General features: G+C 37.3%; 1 protein-coding gene across 2 annotated transcripts in view; it reads right to left on the bottom strand.

Annotated features, from left to right (window-relative positions):
* Positions 1 to 23,007, bottom strand: part of PPP1R1C (protein phosphatase 1 regulatory inhibitor subunit 1C) — a 145,135-nt gene that overhangs the window by 75,401 nt on the left and 46,727 nt on the right. The gene's annotated exons all lie outside the window — the stretch shown is intronic.

Raw genomic sequence — 23,007 nt, 5'->3', positions numbered from 1 at the left:
TTCCAGTAATTCTAGTTTTTTTAAAAAGTGTATCTTCTTTTGAGCAGAGAACTGATTGTAAACATACTTTTAACATAACTTTTACAAATTAGAAATAATTATTAGATGTTTTAGGCAATGTTGGAAAACTAATGATGTAATTATTCAATGTGCATTTAATCCTTTCCCAATAATATATTTTTATGTCATTTTGATCTATAGATTCCTTTAAATAGGATTTGAATAATTTAGGTATTAGTCATTTTAAAACACTAATATTTCATTTTTCTACATAAGATATCACAAAAGTATTCTCATCAGAGTCCCCAAATAAAGTCTTATGACCAATTTCCTTACAAGTAGAAGTAGGGGAAATAATTGAGGTGAGCATGAGAAAATTATTCAAAGGTTAACAATTTGAATGATGATGACAGGAAATTTTGAGAGCATTCACTTTAAAGATGGTTCTGAGAGGCACTGGAATTAGAATAGAATTAGCTGCTTACCACTATTTGAAATATTTAGTTCTCTTTTTACTTCACAGAAATGTTTTCTTTTTTTTTCCACATAGGTCGCTAACATTGACAGTGACTTACTAAATCTGCTTTGTAACTTGCATTAGTCAGCCAGAGCACATGTAACAGATTTTCATTTCTAGAGAAGATATTGGAATATAAAGGTAAACTTGTAAAATATTTCTTTATATATTGTACATTTAATTACTTGCCATGATTGTCCAACTTAAAATTATTATCAATGTATTTCCTTCTTTTTTTTTTTTCCTTGAGACAGAGTCTTGCTCTGTTGCCAGGCTGGAATGCAGTGGCACAATCTCGGCTCACTGCAACCTCCACCACCTGGGTTCAAGTGATTCTCCTGCCTCAGCCTCCCGAGTAGCTGGGATCACAGGCGCATGCCACCACGTCAGGCTACTTTTAGTATTTTTTTTTTTTTTTTTTTTGAGTAGAGACGAGATTTCACCATGTTGGCCAGGAAGGTCTCGATCTCTTGACCTTGTGATCCACCTGCCTCGGCCTCCCAAAGTGCTGGGATTACAGGCGTGAGCCACTTCGCCTTTGAATTGCTAGTTAATAGTTTCTATGACTAATTTGGGGATTATCATTCATGTATAAAAACTGAAGCAAAGCTATTTTTAACACTGGGTTTCACAGAGAGTGGAACAGTGGTTACTAGGGACGAGGTAAGGGCAGGGGGAATGGGATGATATAGGTCAAAGTACAAAGTTGCATTATGTAGGTTAAGTAAATCTAGAGAACTAATGTACAACAGGAGGTCTATAGTTAGTAATGTATTCACACTGGTACTTTGCTAAGAGAGTAGATTTTAGGTACTCTTACCATGAAATAAAGGAGGAAAGGAAGGAAGAAGGAAGGAAGGAAAGAAGGAAGGAAGGAAGGAAGGAAGGAAGGAAGGAAGGAAAGAAAGAAATGTAGGAGGGGAGAGAAAGAAAAAAGTAACTATAAGAGATACTTGGTTTGTTAATTTGCTTGATTGTAGTAAACACTATGCATATGTATATTAAGGTAAGTATATCAAAACATCATGTTGTATATTTTTAATATATATACAGTAAAAGGTAAAATAAAATTAGGTTTCAATGTATTCTTATAAAGCCAAACATGATTGGATATTTGATAATTTTGAAGCTTTTCTACTTTGATCAAATTGCCAAATCATAGAATTGCTCATTTAAGTCATATTCTTATTTTATAGCTATGCTGTTTTATATCTTCCATGGATGAATAATTTATTTTTTCCAAACCCTTTTGCATTTTGAACTGTGTAGATATAACCATTGCAAATTTCAAAATAATTGTATCTGAGTATCACTATTATGAGTAAACCAACCATTATAAAAATAACATAAAATAAAGCAACATTCTCTTTAACTAGAATTCTGTATAACAAGAGGAAAACTTTTATTTTTTAGTTATAGATGGAAAATTTATTCTTAAAATCACAAGATGTTACTGTACACATTAAATACATATGGATGATTATAAACAAAGTGGTAATCTTTTCATGGCTTAATCAACTGAAGGCATCCTATCATCAATGGAAGTTTTTTTTTTTGTTACTAACAGAAAGAGAGGTCAATGGAAAAATATCCTTAAAATCCTATTTCACTTTCTATAAGTTTTTATCGACTTGAAAACTATAGAAGTTAGTTTTTGTCACTTGATCATCTGAAATAAACATTCACTTTTCATCCTAAATAACATGCCTCAAAAAAAGCAATGCTTTATTTATTGAGTTTTAAAGATTGAAGGATTAAATATCTGTGTAATTGGATTCTGTTTTCAGCTCTTGGTATTTTTACCTATCTCGAAAATCTTAACCTTCATGCAGTTTCTCAGTTTTCTTGTCTCAAATGTAATTTACTTGAGGGTTGCACAGTGTGTTCTAAACTGCAGTGATTATTTCTAGTAGCTATATGGAAGAACTGTGAAAGGACAGACCTGTAACAAGATACCAACTCAATATGTTTGGCACCAAGTTCAGATACGAAAACAGAATATACATATATCTATAGATAGAGAGACAGAAAGATGAAGGAAAAGGAACTTTATCTTTGTATAAGCCTTTAACTAACCATTTTTTTCTTATAATGGTGATAAAAGAGAAAAATAGAATAAAAACACATTTAAATGCAGTTTGTAGATTAACGCCTATGACAATCTGTGTCTTATATGTAAGGTTGTCTGTCACCATGGATCAAAATGTGCCCAATATTTTAACAATAATTTATTGCATATATACTCTGTGCTATGCATCCTTTTAGGAACTGAGGTCCCACCCTCCTGAGGAGTTCAAACTCTATTGAAAAAGACAGATGATTAAAAGGCAACCACAGTACAGTATGATAAATAAGGGCTGCAACAGACGAAGCACCGAGTGTGGGAGAAGCATATATCAAGGGCATCTATCTTATCATTTTTTTCCTTAAAGGAAATAAATCTTTATAAGCTTGCTGCTGAGATGGCCAGCAAAGGTGAGTGGGCAAGGAAGTTGGGTGGGGTAAGACTGGAGATGAGAAAAGATTTTCATCAGATGAAACAGCTTGTGGGAATGTCCCTGAGGTGTGAGAGAGCATGATGTTTTTTAGAAATTAGAAAAAGCTCAAATACTTGGACTATAGAATGCCAGGGGTGAGTTCAGACAGAAGGGGTTGAAGATTTAGTAAGACTAGATGATTCAGGGATTTGAAACTGTATGAAGTTTGTAGTTTATTCCAAAAGTGATGGAAAACCAATGAAGGGTTTTAAGCAGAAAGAGGCATGACCAGATTTCTTTCGTAGAAAGATCATTCTCACAGTTATATGGAGAACGAATTGGAGGAGTCCATCCTGGATACAGGTAGCTCAGTTAGGAAGACATTGCAGTTATTCAGGTGATGGATGATGAAGGTGGAACCAGGTGAGAGAGATGCTTAAGAGAAAGAATGGACTCGACTTGCACACTGACTCGACATGGGTGAGGGTGGGGGAACAAGTGACAGGAAAAGTGAGTCAAACATTACATGCAGTTTCTGGCTTAGATTTTGAGTTCATGGAATTGTTCATATTGTGGTACTTATTGATTATCCAAGTGGGTAGAATTCAGATATAGTCACTCTCAGTAGTGAAAGCGGAGCTGAAGACACAGATTTAGGAGTCTTCAGCACCTAGGTGGTCAATAAAGCCATGAGAGAGGATGAGAATGCCCAGGAAGACGGTGGAGGACTAGAGAAGCAGAGGGCCAAGATAGCAACTCTGAGTAATAGCAACAAATAAGGAATAGACTGCAGGGAAGAGGCCTGTAAAAAGACACAAGAGAAGCCAAGGATTCGAGGGGAAACTTCATGGTAACCTATACAACTTACGTCAGCATACTCTTCAGGGTAGGCATGAAGTTGTCCCGGATCAGCTACTCCACATTTACATGAGTGGCACATGTGTAAACTGCTTACACATGGCGTGCGGTTTAGGTAGATCATTTGTATCATACCATATCTGGGCATATATGTGGAAAAAAAATAGATACTTTATAGAGCTTTCTCCCATTTTTTTCATGTTCTATGCTCGATTTCAACATAAATAACATTACGGCAGATAAATCAGATATCCTTTTGCTTGTTATTTTGCTTATTAAAGTTTTTAAATAAGTATTTTGAGTTCAGTATATAATAACCATATTTCAGACCTTTTGAGGAGGCTTGGCAGGAAGTTGAGGGTATCACATGACTCTTTGGAAATCTGTTCTTGTAAAATAAAATTGTGGTGGTTTAAGAAAATAATCCAGAAACAGATGGATCAAATTTACTTCCACACACATGAATTTGAATACGAAGTGGTTGACCAAATGCATTTTGCATTCATCTAAATATAACTCTCTGAGTAGTGAACTGGCAAAAATGTTGAGTTGTGTGCTCTTTTGCTTTTCTAATGTTTGGCCATTATGTTTTAATAGTCAATTTTTAAAAAATTTTTCTGGTGGCTCATTGTTTGCAGTTGCTTACATATTTTTTAAGGTTAAGGAGAAAGTTTTTAAACAAATATTGTTGTTCAAGTTTTTTAAGGATTCTTATTGTAGCAGATGTTTCAGATGCCCTGCATCCAGAAAGGCTCACAATCATCTCTAGTTGAACGAACCTATCTCATTTTCTGTTCTTCTCTTAAAGCTAATACCTCCAGCTTCCCTGGTACCTTTTAATGTGACTTGGTTTCAGTACCACGTTTTCCTGTTTGTCTCATGACTTGATGCCACCTCTTAAAAGCTGGTGCACAGAACTGAACACAACATTCCAGACCAAGGTATAAGGCATTACAATTCTGCTATTGTAGCAGAGGACTAATAGGCTCTTGTTTAACTTCATTCCACCTCAACCTCATGCCACATGCATCTTTCCTCTTTCTCCCTAGGGCATTCTCTGACCCTAGAAGAATCAAACGCAGGTGAAGTTAATGCTCTTGGGGGACAGTTCACAGCCACTAGAGGACTGAAGCCGGTGAGTGAAAACTTCAGCCTCCTGTTTTCAGGTGGGCAGCCCCAGCAAGGTAGGCTAGATGCATCTTAGGAGGTCCCAACACAGTCAAGCCTTCATTTCACAGCAATGACCTTGATAATGAGTCTTTTATTTACTCCTTCTCTCACTTATTCTTGCTTTCTGAAATTCCATCCCAGATAAAGTACTTCCATCCAAATCCTTTTCTAGTCTCTGCATTCCAGAGACTTTAAGTCACTCATTTTTCATATTTATCTGTGACATGAAATAATACATCCTTGAACTTCATTGAACAAAGATCAAGAAGTATTTATTCTTCTTTAATGTTAATTGAAATTTTACCAAATAAGTAGAGTAAAAAAAGGAGTCATACTTTCTATTCTATTCCAGAAAACCTTCTTCAGTGAATACAACTACATAATTCAATTATCACAATTCAACGTGAGTAAGATGTGTTAAATACAACATATACTGACAGACAAGTGGAAGAGAGGGAGCTACATACACGGAAAAGGAAAAAGTATGACTGACCCAGATTACCAGAAGTTCAAAAAATAGTTGGAAAAATGGGATACAAACACATATATGAAATAACCACATATTAGATCAAAGGAATGTAGATAAATACATTATAAATTAAACTTTAAGCACTATAAAGCTGCCAAAAGCAGAATAAACAGAGGTTATGAATTTGGAGAAGGAAGCAAACATGATGACATTTTGTTGCTGGGTAAAGGGCAACTATATTAACACATGAAAGAACATACGGACGTATGTTATATGACCCCTTTGGTCTACTATGATAATTTTTTTGTTTTTCTTTTCTTATTTTTAAACTTTTTTGATTGCATTTTCTTAGCTCATACAGTTTATATACCGAAAGTGGCTACATTTGGGACAATTTTTTTTTTTTTTTTTTTTTTTTTTTTGAGACAGGGTCTCTCTGTTGTCATCCTAGACTGGAGTCAATGGCATGACCTCAGTTCACTGCAATCTCCGCCTCCCGGGTTCCAGCAATTTTCCTGCCTTAGCCTCCCAAGTAGCTGGGATTACAGGCAGCTGCCGCCACAACTGGCTAATTTTTGTATTTTTAGTAGAGATAGAGTTTTACCATGTTGGCCAGGCTGGTCTCAAACTCCTGACCTCAGGTGATCCACCCGCCTTGGCCTCCCAAAATGCTGGGATTCCAGGCGTGAGCTACCACGCCAGGCCTGGAACAATTTTTAGTAAGAGAAGTGCTTCATAAGAAGTTCATATCTAATGTCGATGACATATTCCATTTTTTAAAATTGTGAAGAAACTTAGATTAAAACACATCCAATGCAATTCCTATAAAGATATCAACATCATTTTTCACAGAATTAGAAAACAACAACCCTAAAATTCATATGGAACCAAAAAGGAGCCTGAAGAGCCAAAGCAATCCTATGCAAAATGAACAAATCTGGACGTATCGCATTACAGGAATTAAAATTATTCTACAAGGCTATAGCTACCAAAACAACATGGTACTGGTATAAAAGTAGACACCTAGACCAATGGAACAGAATAGAGAATCCAGAAATAAAGCCAGTTACTCACAACTAAATAATCTTTGACAAAGCATACAAAAACATAAACTAGGGACAAGACACCCTATTCAATAAATGGTGCTACGAAAACTGGCAAGCCACATGTAGAGAAAACTGGGTCCCTACCTCTCACTATATATAAAAATCAAGTCAAGATGGATCAGAGTCTTAAATCTAAGACCTGAAGCCATACAAATTCTACAAGATAACCTAGGAAAAACTCTGTAAGACATTGGCCTAGGCAAAGAATTCATGACTAAGACCTCAAAAGCAAATGCAACAAAAACAAAAATATATAAATGGGATTTATTTAAACCAAAAAGCTTGTACATGGCAAAATAATAATCATTGGAATAAACAGAAAACCCATGAAATGGGAGAAAATATTTGCAAACTATGCATCCAACAAAGGACCAATATCCAGAATCTACAAGCAACTCAAACAAATCTGCAAGAAAAAAAAATAAATAATCCCATTAAAAAGTGGGCAAATGACATGAATAGGCAGCTCTCAAAAGAAGATATACCGATGGCCAATAAATGTATGAAGAAAATGCTCAATATCACTAATCATCAGGGAAATGCAAATTAAAACCACAATGAGATACACCTTACTCCTGCAAGAATGACCACTATTAAAAAGTCAAAAAACAATAAATGTTGGTATGGATGTGGTGAGAAGGGAATGCTTAAAAACTGCTGGTGGGGATGTAAACTAGTGCAACCTTTAAGGAAAACAGTATGGAGTATTCTCAAAGGACTAAAAGTAGATTTACTATTTGATCTAGCAATCTCACTACTGGGTATCTACCCAAAGGAAAAGAAGTGAATATATCAAAAAGCACCCACATGCATATGTTTATTGTTGCAAAATTCACAATTGCAAAGATATGGTACCAACCTAAGTGCCCATCAACTAATGAGTGGATGAAGAAAATGTGGTATCTATACACCATGGAATACTACTCAGCTATAAAAAGAATGAAATAATGTCTTTTGCAGCAACTTGGATGGAGCTAGAGGCCATTATTCTGAATGAAGTAACTCAGGAATGAATAAAACAAATATTGTATGTTCTCATTTATAATTGGAGATAAGCTATGGGTACACAAAGACATACAGAGTGAAATAATGGACTTTGGAGACTCAGAATTGGGAGAGGGTGAGGGGGGTGAAGGATTAAAAACTACATATTGGGTACAATATGCACTACTCGGATGTCAAATGCACTAAAATCTTAGATTTCACCACTATACAATTCGTCTACGTAACCAAAAACCCCTTGTGCCAGGAGTGGTGGCTCACACCTGTAATCTCAGTACTTTGGGAGGCCAAGGTGGGAGGATCACTTAAGCCTGGGAGTTCAAGACCAGCCTGGGCAAAATAATGAGATCTTAGCTCTACAAATACACAAAAAACTAGCTGGGTATCATGGCACACGCCTAGAGTCCCAGCTACTTAGGAGGCTGAGGTTAGAGAATTACCTGAGTCGGGGAGGTCAAGGCTGCAGTGAGCCGTGATCATACCACTGCATTCTAGCCTAGGAGACAGAGTGAGATCAGTCTCAAAAACAAAGAACAACAACAACAACAACAACCCAAAACCCACTTATACTCCAAAAGCTACAAAATGAGACATCTCTAACAGGAAGCTGGCTTGAGCAGTACCATTTGCAGATTACCTCTATGACACTTTCAATCAAAATTATATGGAACAATCAAAGATGATAACATAGGAAAGGAATTCAAAATAGGCCAGTAACAAGTTCATATTTCTCATCCTAGTGGAAATATTCCTTCTGCTTAACAGCAACCACAGAAAAGAAGATCAATACTTATATAAATTGAAAAGTAAATGTTGCAATATTATGGACAAATAGAGTATACAAGTTTAGAATTGTGTGGAAGAACATAAAGAACATCTACTCCAAACTCGTACTCAAAGCAAGGATCCTTTCTGTGTGTCTTAACAGACTTTCAATAACAGCTTACACAGTTTAAATAAAAGGGAGTGAATTAAGGACTTTTGAAACAATCTCTTATAAAAAAATGAAATAACAATTAGAAAATTATTTTCTATTCTAAGCTAAAATCTACCTGCCTGGAGCTTCTGCCCACATCCTTGTTACTTATAGCAGTTGATGACTCTTAAAAGCTGATCCTTAGAACTGAGCACTACATTCCTGATGAGGGTGTGTCATAGCTCTCTTAATGTCATGAAGGACTGTATCAGCTGCCAAACACATTAGGCACACACAGCCTATTGCTTTTTTAAATCCATGGATTTGATTCACAAAAACCCTTTTCCTTTCTTCTGTATGCAGTCGACTTTAACTAGTTAAAAACAAGATCTTACATTCTTCCCTGATAGAGCTAATCTTGAAGGGTTTCAACCTATCTAAATGGCTTGTCAGGATCTCTTCAGCTTTGATCCTGCCATTCAATGCCTACATATATCTTTTCAGTTTGGGGGCATTAACAAGACTTCACTTAAAGTCGTCAATAAAAAATATCAAACAAATATAAGGATGCAAATATTGAGACAGAAGAAGCAAACCACTAAGATAGTTTACTCCAGGTGCCCATGTATCCACTAATCTACAGGGATAGTTAGTTTAAAAATCATGAATAAGGCTGGGTGCAGTGGCTCGTGCCTATAATCTCAGCACTTTGGGAGGCTGAGGAGGGCAGATTGCTTGAGCTCAGAAGTTCAAGACCAGCCTGGCCAACATGGTAAAACCACATATCTACAAAAACCACAAAACATTAGCTGGTCATGGTGGTGTGTGCCTGTAGTCCCAGCTACTCGGGAGACTGAGGTGGAAGGATGGAATGAGCCCAGGAAGTGGAGGCTGCAGTCATGATCAGGCCACTGCACTCCAGCCTGGGCAACAGAGTGAGACCTTATCTCAAATATATATATAAAATAAAATACATATAAATATAAATAGAAATTGCCTGAATATATTATTATAACCCAATTATTCTCCACAGTAAATATAGAGATATCAGGAGATATTTTCCAAATATCTTACTGATATATATGTGGTTTCAGCATGACTTTGATCAATTAATAGAATAATCTAATAAAAGTGTAGAAATAAAGTTGTGAGGAAGTGATTTGCTTTTAATGAGCCTACACTTGTTTCTAGGAAATGACATTTTAGGTTACTGAGATGTCTGTAATAGATTTTGCTTCAAATTCAGGTGAAATTAACAGTTCATAGTTTCTAAACTCTGAGGTTTTCTTGTTCATAAACATCATGATTACTTGCAGCTCATTTATTTCACCTGTATCTTTATAGGTTGCCATCAATAGCTTGTTGATTATAATTGCTATTCTTTAATTGCTTGGTGTTACACATTTTTTTTTTTTGAGATGGAGTCTTGCTCTGTCACCAGGCTGGAGTGCAGTGGCGTGATCTCGGCTCACTGCAACTTCTGCCTCCCAGGTTCAAGCGATTCTCCTGCCTCAGCCTCCCGAGTAGCTGGAACTACAGGTGCCCACCACCACACCCAGCTAATTTTTGTATTTTTAGTAGAGACGGGGTTTCACCATGTTGGCCAGGATGGCCTCAATCTCTTGACCTTGTGATCCTCTGGCCTTGGCCTCCCAAAGTGCTTCCTGAGCCTAGAAAGCTAAATAACAAGCTCTCCTATTTTATTACTGAACTTAGATTCAAGTCTTCTTTAACAATATTTACATCTCATCCTCACTTGGAGGAGAATTTCTCTTGTAGAAAACTGTGAAAGAAATATGAGTCAACAACCTCTGCCTTTTTTGTTTGTTTTTGTTTTTAATCTAATATTCTGGCATTGTAACAAAGCAACTGGGAATGCCCTTCTTCTTTTTGCTCCTAGAGAATCTAAAAGCTATTTTATGTGTATGTTTAATGGTATGTTATTTTCAAGCCTCAATCCGTTCTGGTATTTAGCCTCTCTAATACAATTCCTACAAATCCACTCTCTCTTTGAAATTCACATGTTGTTATGTGTTCCTTTTTTTACCTTTGTGTTGTTTCTAAAAAGTGAACATCTAAGGTCTTATCTTTATTGAAACATGCTAATATAACAGAAGGGTAGGATAAAAATCCAGGCTTCTAGTGAGTTCACCTTGAAAATGCAACTTACAACTTACAAATGTGTCATTTAATAGTACATGTATTATACATACACATACACACACATATTAGGTTGGTGCAAAAGTAATTGTGGTATTTGCCATTATGTTTTATATATATATATATATATATATATGCACACACACACTATGTTTTATATATATACACACACACACACAAACACATAGAGAGAGAGACAGAATGTATATATCAGGTTAAGTTATAATAATAACAGTTTCTATTCTCAATAAATTTAGAATTATGAAATGTTGACAGTAGAATGCAGAGATACCTTAGAGATCACCTAGATAAATGTAGTTATTTTAACTATCTAAATACTAAAAATTATGTTTATGCAGAAAAGCAGAATTAAGTATTAGTATACCTGTGTAGTAATTTCATGTTTAAAAATGTTTGTGCATTTTAGTTATATATATGAAATAAGCAACAAATAATAATAGTAATAATCCAGTAACTACTATTTAATAAGTACTTAGTTTGTATCAGGACTGTGCTAAGCATTTTAACATGTTATATTCTATTTAATCTCAACAAAACTATTGAGTGGTTATTATCAGCCTCCATTTACAGGCAATAAAAGAAGCAAGTCACATAATTAATGGAGAAACCAGGATTTGAAACCAGTTCAAAGCAGAGCAACTGAGTCCTCAAGAGGAGAAACTATCTAAATAGAGTTACAGAGATTGTAAGAAGGAGAAGGGCTTTTTGTGTTACCAAATAAATTGAAATCAAATTCAGGTTGAATTTGTAGTTTCAGCCTTCTAACTCACTTTGTTGAAAGGACTTGTTTTGGAGAGCCCGTTTTCTCTTCTGCTGCTCAGTCACAATCCCTGTATGTGGAAAAGCAAATGTGTGTGTGTGTGTGTGTGTGTGTGTATAAACACACAATGAAATGAGGGAGTATAGCATACATAGCATGAGTCTTTATAGTATAATCATTCTAGGATTAGTCAGAAACAATTAAGCTTTTTCCCCTTGGGATATTTAGAATTGGTAGCAAGAATACTGTATTAGTCTGTTCTCACACTGCTATAAAGCACTACCTGATACTGGGTAATTTATAAAGAAGAGAGGTTTAATTGACTCACAGTTCCATAGGCTGCACAGGAGGCATGGCTGAGGAGGCCTCGGGAAACTTACAATCACGGCAGAAGGCAAAGGGGTAGCAAGTGCATCTTCACTTGGCCAGCATGAGAGAGAGAGAGCGAAGGGGGAAGTGCTACACACTTTCAAACAACCAGGTCTCATGAGAACTTTGTCATGAGACAGCACTTGAGGGATGGTGCTAAAACATTAGAAACCACCCCCATGATTCAATCACCTCCCACTAGGCCTCACCTCAAACACTCTGGATCACAACTTAACATGAGATTTGGGTGGGGACACAGAGACAAACTATATCAAATGCCAAGAAGTAAATTCTATGAAGAAACAAATTATGCATAATTCCTCATGGCAATTTCTTTTAAGTAAGGCACTTACATGATTTGTTAGAGGCTTACAGTTGAAAAATTGAGAATTAAATAGTTACTAAAAGCTGATGAAATATTGTGAAAAAATATTTTACTTAGGCATTTGAATGTTTGAATGTAAAACCAGCTTTGTATAATAACAACCATTTTTGCCATTCATTCATGCTATAAACTTTCACTGTGAATTCGGCACTCTATTCAATGATGGGGATGGGAGGAAGCAAGGTGATGTGGTGATGAAGAGCCCAGATTCACAGTCAAGACTACAGAACTATTTAACAGATGTGCACATGGGCATACAGTCACTTCCCATTCCCTCACAAAGCATTTATTGAGCAACAAGGAGGTGCCAGGCACTGGGCTAGGTATTGGGAATAAAAAGTGCAATCAGATACAGTCCTTTCTTTCAAAAAGAGACAGACCCAAAATAATCACAATGTAGTGCATTAAAGGTGTGTAAGGAGCCACAGGAGTACAGTTCAATCCATAAAACATTCATTGTACTCCTAATATGTGCCTAGGACCATGATAAATGATGTGAACATTTGCTGATTTTGGTGGCCTACCCTCCTATTTTCTTTCCAACAGCAACCTAATAACTTTTGAGGAGTTACATTTTTCCTCTTTGGATAAGTTTGATGAGACTGCCTTTTAGATAACCTGGATCTACTTGTGGCCTGCCCACTTATTGACATTCGCACATTTCTGACTTAACATCCTTCCAACTTAAGCCTTCTACTTAAATTGACCAGAATTAATTTGAATAGGTATGAGTAATTAAAACATCAGTCAAACCAGTCCTGCCCTTAAAAGTTTATAGTCTATTTGTGGAGAAACAGTTTAATATAAAAACATCAATGTGTCATGTCATGCTGCTTTTTCTGCCACCTCTCTGCTCTCCAGCCTCAATGACCTTCTTTTTGTTCCTCAAACATGTTATTCTTCTTCCCACCTCAGGGCTTTTGTACATATTTTTCCTTCTAATTAAAAAATATACACTCTATCTCTTCCGTATTTTGCACTTAAAGTATTAATTCCATGACTGAGCCCTCTTGGACCACCTAGACTAAGCTACATCTGTCTTGTTATATACTCTGATGCCACCTTTTAATCCAACTTGATAGCATTTATCACGATTATCATAAATTAAGCATTTGTGTAGTGATTGATTTAACTTTGTCTTCCTGTCCTTAATAGCACAATGTATAAGAAAATGATTTTGCCTCTATTCTGAATAGGGCAGTTTCCTAGACATAGTAGGCACTCAAAAATATTTCATTGATTGAATAAACTAATAAATAAATGTATTATGGTGTGCTCATGGGGTCAAAAAACACTACACATTCTAGAAAATTCTAGAAGACACACATTATAGCCTGGAGTTAAAAAGCCTTCTTGATTCTAAACCTGAATCTTGACAAAGGAGGAATTAGCCACTGAAAGATCAGAAGAGTTTTGCAGGAACAGAGAATATCATGAATACAATGATACATTTCTAAAACTTTTCTGCGTCCTGGTACCTAGAAGCAGTTCAAAGCGATTTAGCGTAAGGATGAGATTGAAAAGGTAAATAGGAAACATCGTAGCTGGCCTTTAATATCACACAAATGAGCTTGGAACTTTTTCTGCACTTCTTAGAAAATTTTTGAAGGGCTTCATAAATAGAGGAATAGTGTGGTCAGATGTGTATTTTAAGAATATGACTGTTGGAAAAGAGAAGGGTAACGGCAAAGTTGGCACAAAGAGTGAGACAAGGTTATTGTAAAAGAATGGAGATGATAAGGACCTGAGTTAAGCAGTGGTCATAAGGGAGATGTGGGCCACATTTGAGAAATATTTTAAGAGACAAAATGGGCAAAAATTGATTATTAGTTGGTTTTTAAAGAATACATAACAAGGAGCAAGTTTGGAAAGTTAAAGGAAGTCATAAATTCACTTTTAGACATGTTAAATTGATATGCCTCTGGGACAACCAGAGTTAGGGAAACATCCAGATGATTTTTAAACATGGACGTCTAAAGATCAGGCAATATTTTTGGCTCAAGACACTGATTTGAAAGTTATCAGTATATGACTGACAGTTTTAGACTATGAGAGTAAATAAAATTAAGAGAGTAAGTATAGGTGTCATGAGGAGAATAGGTATTACAAGCTCTAGAAAGATCATTGTTTGTGTGGTAGGAAACTTAGGAGCAGAGCAAGATGTGGCAAGGAAAGGAGGACATCACAAAAATCAGGGAAGAAAAGAATTGCAAGAAAGTTAACATAGCTAACAATGTTAAGTAGTAGAGAGGGATCAAGGACTTTAAAAATGATTACTGGATTTGGCAATTATTGGATAATTATTAATAGTAACTTTTAACAAAGCAATTGGAGTGGAGTGAATTTGGGGGTAAAGTCAGACTGCAACAGGCTAAAATGAAATAAAAGATAAAGAATTTGCAACAACTCTCTCAAGAAGTTTGTCTCTGAAGGGCAGAAGATGAGGTAATGCCTAGAGAGCTCAAGAGAAGTTTTGTTTTTAAAATAAGAGGCTTGAATATATTGATAACTTAAGGAGAAAGCATTAATATTTATCGAGCACTTAGTATGTTGGGCATTATTCATCCCATCACGCTATTCTAATCCTCATAATAGGTAGTGGAATTATTAACATTTTTATAGATGAGAAAATTGAACCTCTGGCATTGTATAATCCAGGGCAGCTCACACAGCTTGTAAGTAGTGGAACTAGAACCTGAACCCAAGCAGTCTAATTTGAGCCCACACTGCTAACTATACTGCCTTTCAGCACGAATGGAAACACTGAACATAATGGAAATAAATTCATCAAAAATAAGTATGTGGTGGGGCCCACTATGTATCAGAAACTGCTCTAGGCTCCTGGAATATACCAGTGAACAAAAACCTGACAAAGATCTTTTCCCCTTAGTAATGGAGACATAAACAATAAACACAATAAATAAGTTAATTATATGGTATGTTGGATGGTAATAAGTATTATGGAAAAACGAACCAGCAGTGCAGAGTAATGGGTTTGCAAACTAAATATGGTAGACAGGGTAGGTCTCACTGAGAGACCGACATTAAAGCAAGGTTTGAAAGAGGTTAAAAAGTTAACCACGTCTAGAAACAAATGCAATAGTTGATATTCAGTTCTGATGAAACCAATATGTTAACTCTTCTTTAGATTGGATTAGCTCAGTTGAAAGGGATGGCCCCCTTGAGTTTTGGCTGAACTATGAACATTTCAGAAGGCCAGTTTCCATGTTTATCTGCTATGATTTGTTGGTGTATTACATCACTGTAACCACAAATTTAAATGTTTAAGAAAGAACAAGTTACCTTCTACCAACGCAAAAATAAATACTAAACTTTAAACTGATACCCACAGGACTTCCCCATGAAGGGGCACGAAAATTTCTAACTCTCTCCAACAATCTCCCGAGTTTAAGATTGGGCTATGATCTGGAATGTGGAAAAAATAAGATATGGTACAATTTCTTTATCATACATACATGCTTCCTAAGTGAATATCAATCTTTTTTTCTTTTAACAAAATCTTCTAGGTAGGTTTGGTTAAGTAGTAGAATTACTCATAGTAGAATATATAAACCATAAATTATAGAATTTATAAATTTTGAAGTTTCTAGTAAAACATTTCAGCAGCTGTTGATCATGGGAAAACAATGTGTGTGGTCAAAGAGCTGTATCAAGTGTTTATATTGCAATGGGACTAAAATGATATTTGATAAGAAAATAAGAAGTGAGGCTATTGTAATACAAATTATGCCTAAGTAATTACAGCAAGGCTTTTGATTTCTCCTTTAACATATTGTTGAATTCTTTTAAAAAATGTGTTTGAAGAAATGATGACATCCTAAGTCATAAATACAAATTCTCCAGGCTATAACTAAGTTAAGTGAATGATTTAAATTTTTTTACTTTATTTTTGCCTCCAAACATTTTTATCCGAATGTTTAGCAACTTAACGACTTTTTTCTTCACATAAAAATAATGTCCACTTCTTAAAATTCAAGCAAGACAGTCCACTATAGTGAAGAAAGCCACTCAATATTACTATCCAAATATAATCATCATTATCAGGTGAATCTTATGCCAGATAATTCTTGTTATATAAACACATATACAAGAATATAGGGGGAGGAGCCAAGATGGCCGAATAGGAACAGCTCCGGTCTACAGCTCCCAGCGTGAGCTATGCAGAAGACGGGTGATTTCTGCATTTCCATCTGAGGTACCGGGTTCATCTCACTAGGGAGTGCCAGACAGTGGGCGCAGGTCAGTGGGTGCGCGCACTGTGCGCGAGCCGAAGCAGGGCGAGGCATTGCCTCACTTGGGAAGCGCAAGGGGTCAGGGAGTTCCCTTTCCGAGTCAAAGAAAGGGGTGGCGGACTCACCTGGAAAATCGGGTCACTCCCACCCGAATGTTGGCTTTTCGGACCGGCTTAAAAAACGGCGAACCACGAGATTATATCCGGCACCTGGCTCAGAGGGTCCTACGCCCACGGAGTCTCGCTGATTGCTAGCACAGCAGTCTGAGATCAAACTGCAAGGCGGCAGCGAGGCTGGGGGAGGGGCGCCCGCCATTGCCCACGCTTGATTAGGTAAACAAAGCAGCTGGGAAGCTCGAACTGGGTGGAGCCCACCACAGCTCATGAAGGCCTGCCTGCCTCTGTAGGCTCCACCTCTTGGGGCAGGGCACAGACAAACAAAAAGACAGCAGTAACCTCTGCAGACTTAAATGTCCCTGTCTGACAGCTTTGAAGAGAGCAGTGGTTCTCCCAGCACGCAGCTGGAGATCTGAGAACGGGCAGAATGCCTCCTCAAGTGGGTCCCTGACCCCTGACCCCTGACCCCCGAGCAGCCTAACTGGGAGGCACCCCCCAGCAGGGGCACACTGACATCTCACACGGCAGGGTATTCCAACAGACCTGCAGCTGAGGGTCCTGTTTGTTAGAAGGAAAACTAACAAACAGAAAGGACATCCACACCAAAAACCCATCTGTACATCACCATCATCAAAGACCAAAAGTAGATAAAACCACAAAGATGGGGAAAAAACAGAACAGAAAAACGGGAAACTCTAAAACACAGAGCACCTCTCCTCCTCCAAAGGAACGCAGTTCCTCACCAGCAACGGAACAAAGCTGGATGGAGAATGACTTTGACAAGCTGAGAGAAGAAGGCTTCAGACGATCAAATTACTCTGAGCTATGGGAGGACATTCAAACCAAAGGCAAAGAAGTTGAAAACTTTGAAAAAAATTTAGAAGAATGTATAACTAGAATAACCAATACAGAGAAGTGCTTAAAGGAGCTGATGGAGCTGAAAACCAAGGCTCGAGAACTACGTGAAGAATGCAGAAGCCTCAGGAGCCGATGTGATCAACTGGAAGAAAGGGTATCAGCAATGGAAGATGAAATGAATGAAATGAAGTGAGAAGGGAAGTTTAGAGAAAAAAGAATAAAAAGAAATGAGCAAAGCCTCCAAGAAATATGGGACTATGTGAAAAGACCAAATCTACGTCTGATTGGTGTACCTGAAAGTGATGGGGAGAATGGAACCAAGTTGGAAAACACTCTGCAGGATATTATCCAGGAGAACTTCCCCAATCTAGCAAGGCAGGCCAACGTTCAGATTCAGGAAATACAGAGAATGCCACAAAGATACTCCTCGAGAAGAGCAACTCCAAGACACATAATTGTCAATTCACCAAAGTTGAAATGAAGGAAAAAATGTTAAGGGCAGCCAGAGAGAAAGGTCGGGTTACCCTCAAAGGGAAGCCCATCAGACTAACAGCGGATCTCTCAGCAGAAACCCTACAAGCCAGAAGAGAGTGGGGGCCAATATTCAACATTCTTAAAGAAAAGAATTTTCAACCCAGAATTTCATATCCAGCCAAACTAAGATTCATAAGTGAAGGAGAAATAAAATACTTTACAGACAAGCAAATGCTGAGAGATTTGGTCACCACCAAGCCTGCCCTAAAAGAGCTCCTGAAGGAAGTGCTAAACATAGAAAGGAACAACCGGTACCAGCCGCTGCAAAATCATGCCAAAATGTAAAGACCATCGAGACTAGGAAGAAACTGCATCAACTAATGGGCAAAATAACCAGCTAACATGATAATGACAGGATCAAATTCACACATAACAATATTAACTTTAAATGTAAATGGACTAAATGCTCCAATTAAAAGACACAGACTGGCAAATTGGATAAAGAGTCAAGACCCATCAGTGTGCTATATTCAGGAAACCCATCTCACATGCAGAGACACACATAGGCTCAAAATAAAAGGATGGAGGAAGATCTACCAAGCCAAGGGAAAACAAAAAAAGGCAGGGGTTGCAATCCTAGTCTCTGATAAAACAGACTTGAAACCAACAAAGATCAAAAGAGACAAAGAAGGCCATTACATAATGGTAAAGAGATCAATTCAACAAGAAGAGCAAACTATCCTAAATATATATGCATCCAATACAGGAGCACCCAGATTCATAAAGCAAGTCCTGAGTGACCTACAAAGAGACTTAGACTCCCACACATTAATAATGGGAGACTTTAACACCCCACCGTCAACATTAGACAGATCAACGAGACAGAAAGTCAACAAGGATACCCAGGAATTGAACTCAGCTCTCCACCAAGCGGACCTAATAGACATCTACAGAACTCTCCACCCCAAATCAACAGAATATACACTTTTTTCAGCACCACACCACACCTATTCCAAAATTGACCACATACTTGGAAGTAAAGCTTTCCTCAGCAAATGTAAAAGAACAGAGATTATAACAAACTATCTCTCAGACCACAGTGCAATCAAACTAGAACTCAGGATTAAGAATCTCACTCAAAACCCCTCAACTACATGGAAACTGAACAACCTGCTCCTGAATGACTACTGGATACATAATGAAATGAAGGCAGAAATAAAGATGTTCTTTGAAACCAACGAGAACAAAGACACAACATACCAGAATCTCTGGGATGCATTCAAAGCAGTGTGTAGAGGGAAATTTATAGCACTAAATGCCCACAAGAGAAAGCAAGAAAGATCCAAAATTGACACCCTAACATCACAATTAAAAGAACTAGAAAAGCAAGAGCAAACACATTCAAAAGCTAGCAGAAGGCAAGAAATAACTAAAATCAGAGCAGAACTAAAGGTAATAGAGACACAAAAAACCCTTCAAAAAATTAATGAATCCAGGAGCTGGTTTTTTGAAAGGATCAACAAAATAGATAGACCGCTAGCAAGACTAATAAAGAAAAAAAGAGAGAAGAATCAAATAGACACAATAAAAAATGATAAAGGGGATATCACCACCGATCCCACAGAAATACAAACTACCATCAGAGAATACTATAAACACCTCTACGCAAATAAACTAGAAAATCTAGAAGAAATGGATAAATTCCTCGACACATACACTCTCCCAAGACTAAACCAGGAAGAAGTTGAATCTCTGAATAGACCAATAACAGGAGCTGAAATTGTGGCAATAATCAATAGTTTACCAACCAAAAAGAGTCCAGGACCAGATGGATTCACAGCCGAATTCTACCAGAGGTACAAGGAGGAACTGGTACCATTCCTTCTGAAACTATTCCAATCAATAGAAAAAGAGGGAATCCTCCCTAACTCATTTTATGAGGCTAGCATCATTCTGATACCAAAGCCGGGCAGAGACACAACAAAAAAAGAGAATTTTAGACCAATATCCTTGATGAACATTGATGCAAAAATCCTCAATAAAATGCTGGCAAAACGAATCCAGCAGCACATCAAAAAGTTTATCCACCATGATCAAGTGGGCTTCATCCCTGGGATGCAAGGCTGGTTCAATATACGCAAATCAATAAATGTAATCCAGCATATAAACAGAGCCAAAGACAAAAACCACATGATTATCTCAATAGATGCAGAAAAGGCCTTTGACAAAATTCAACAACCCTTCATGCTAAAAACTCTCAATAAATTAGGTATTGATGGGACGTATTTCAAAATAATAAGAGCTATCTATGACAAACCCACAGCCAATATCATACTAAATGGGCAAAAACTGGAAGCATTCCCTTTGAAAACTGGCACAAGACAGGGATGCCCTCTCTCAACACTCCTATTCAACATAGTGTTGGAAGTTCTGGCCAGGGCAATTAGGCAGGAGAAGGAAATAAAGGGTATTCAATTAGGAAAAGAGGAAGTCAAATTGTCCCTGTTTGCAGACGACATGATTGTATATCTAGAAAACCCCATGGTCTCAGCCCAAAATCTCCTTAAGCTGATAAGCAACTTCAGCAAAGTCTCAGGATACAAAATCAATGTACAAAAATCACAAGCATTCTTATACACCAACAACAGACAAACAGAGAGCCAAATCATGAGTGAACTCCCATTCACAATTGCTTCAAAGAGAATAAAATACCTAGGAATCCAACTAACAAGAGATGTGAAGGACCTCTTCAAGGAGAGCTACAAACCACTGCTCAAGGAAATAAAAGAGGATACAAACAAATGGAAGAACATTCTATGCTCATGGGTAGGAAGAATCAATATCGTGAAAATGGCCATACTGCCCGAGGTAATTTACAGATTCAATGCCATCCCCATCAAGCTACCAATGACTTTCTTCACAGAATTGGAAAAAACTACTTTAAAGTTCATATGGAACCAAAAAAGAGCCTGCATCGCCAAGGCAATCCTAAGCCAAAAGAACGAAGCTGGAGGCATCACACTACCTGACTTCAAACTACACTACAAGGCTACAGTAACCAAAACAGCATGGTACTGGTACCAAAACAGATATATAGATCAATGGAACAGAACAGAGCCCTCAGAAATAACGCCGCATATCTACAACTATCTGATCTTTGACAAACCTGAGAAAAACAAGCAATGGGGAAAGGATTCCCTATTTAATAAATGGTGCTGGGAAAACTGGCTAGCCATATGTAGAAAGCTGAAACTGGATCCCTTCCTTACACCTTATACAAAAATCAATTCCAGATGGATTAAAGACTTAAACGTTAGACCTAAAACCATAAAAACCCTAGGAAAACCTAGGCATTACCATTCAGGACATAGGCATGGGCAAGGACTTCATGTCCAAAACACCAAAAGCAATGGCAACAAAAGCCAAAATTGACAAATGGGATCTAATTAAACTAAAGAGCTTCTGCACAACAAAAGAAACTACCATCAGAGTGAACAGGCAACCTACAAAATGGGAGAAAATTTTCGCAACCTACTCATCTGACAAAGGGCTAATATCCAGAATCTACAATGAACTCAAACAAATTTACAAGAAAAAAACAAACAACCCTATCAAAAAGTGGGCAAAGGACATGAACAGACACTTCTCAAAAGAAGACATTTATGCAGCCAAAAAACACATGAAAAAATGTTCATCATCACTGGCCATCAGAGAAATGCAAATCAAAACCACAATGAGATACCATCTCACACCAGTTAGAATGGCGATCGTTAAAAAGTCAGGAAACAACAGGTGCTGGAGAGGATGTGGAGAAATAGGAACACTTTTACATTGTTGGTGGGACTGTAAACTAGTTCAACCATTGTGGAAGTCAGTGTGGCGACTCCTCAGGGATCTAGAACTAGAAATACCATTTGACCCAGCCATCCCATTACTGGGTATATACCCAAAGGACTATAAATCATGCTGCTATAAAGACACATGCACACGTATGTTTATTGCGGCATTATTCACAATAGCAAAGACTTGGAACCAACCCAAATGTCCAACAATGATAGACCGGATTAAGAAAATGTGGCACATATACACCATGGAATACTATGCAGCCACAAAAAATGATGAGTTCATGTCCTTTGTAGGGACATGGATGAAATTGGAAATCATCATTCTCAGTAAACTATCGCAAGAACAAAAAACCAAACACCGCATATTCTCACTCATAGGTGGGAATTGAACAATGAGATCACATGGACACTGGAAGAGGAATATCACACTCTGGGGACTGTGGTGGGGTGGGGGAAGGGGGGAGGGATAGCATTGGGAGATATACCTAATGCTAGATGATGAGTTAGTGGGTGCAGCGCACCAGCATGGCACATGTATACATATGTAACTAACCTGCACAATGTGCACATGTACCCTAAAACTTAAAGTATAATAAAAATAAATAAATAAATAATAATAATAAGAATTTTATTTACTTGAGGTTTGGCAAAGAGAAAGAGAAACAATTTACTCTTTAAGTCAATAATTGCCTTATAAAGAGTATAGGACCTGTTTTATTTTTTGCACAAATTTATGCAGTACATGTGCAACTTTGTTATGTGCAGAGATTGGGTGGTTGTCAAGTCATAGCTTTTAGTGTATATTCCTCACCCAAATAACATACATTGTACCCATTAAAAAAAAAAAAAGAAGAATATATTAATTTTTTAATTTAATGGATTTCTACTATCCACGATATTGCTAGTATTTTTGTTTGTTTGTTTGTTTGTTGAGACATATTCTTGCTTTGTTGCCCAGGCTGGAGTGCAGTGGCATGATCTCGGCTCACTGCAACCTCTGCCTCCTGGGTTCAAGCAATTATCCTGCCTCAACCTCCCGAGTAGCTGGGACTACAGGCTCATGCTGCCATGCCTGGCTAATTTTTTGTATTTTAGTAGAAACAAGGTTTCACCGTGTTGCAGGCTGGTCTTGGACTCCTGAGCTCAGGAAATCTGCCCACCTCGGCCTCCCAAGATATTGCTAGTTTTTACAGGTTCTATAATACTTCTTCAACTTAGTGAACAAAAAGATAGTGATGTAAATTTCTAGAA

The sequence above is a fragment of the Pan paniscus genome, chromosome 13 (assembly GCF_029289425.2).
Source record: "Pan paniscus chromosome 13, NHGRI_mPanPan1-v2.0_pri, whole genome shotgun sequence".
Classification (NCBI taxonomy): domain Eukaryota; kingdom Metazoa; phylum Chordata; class Mammalia; order Primates; family Hominidae; genus Pan; species Pan paniscus.
Note: the sequence above shows the minus strand (reverse complement) of the source record. Positions and strands in the feature narration are given on the sequence as shown.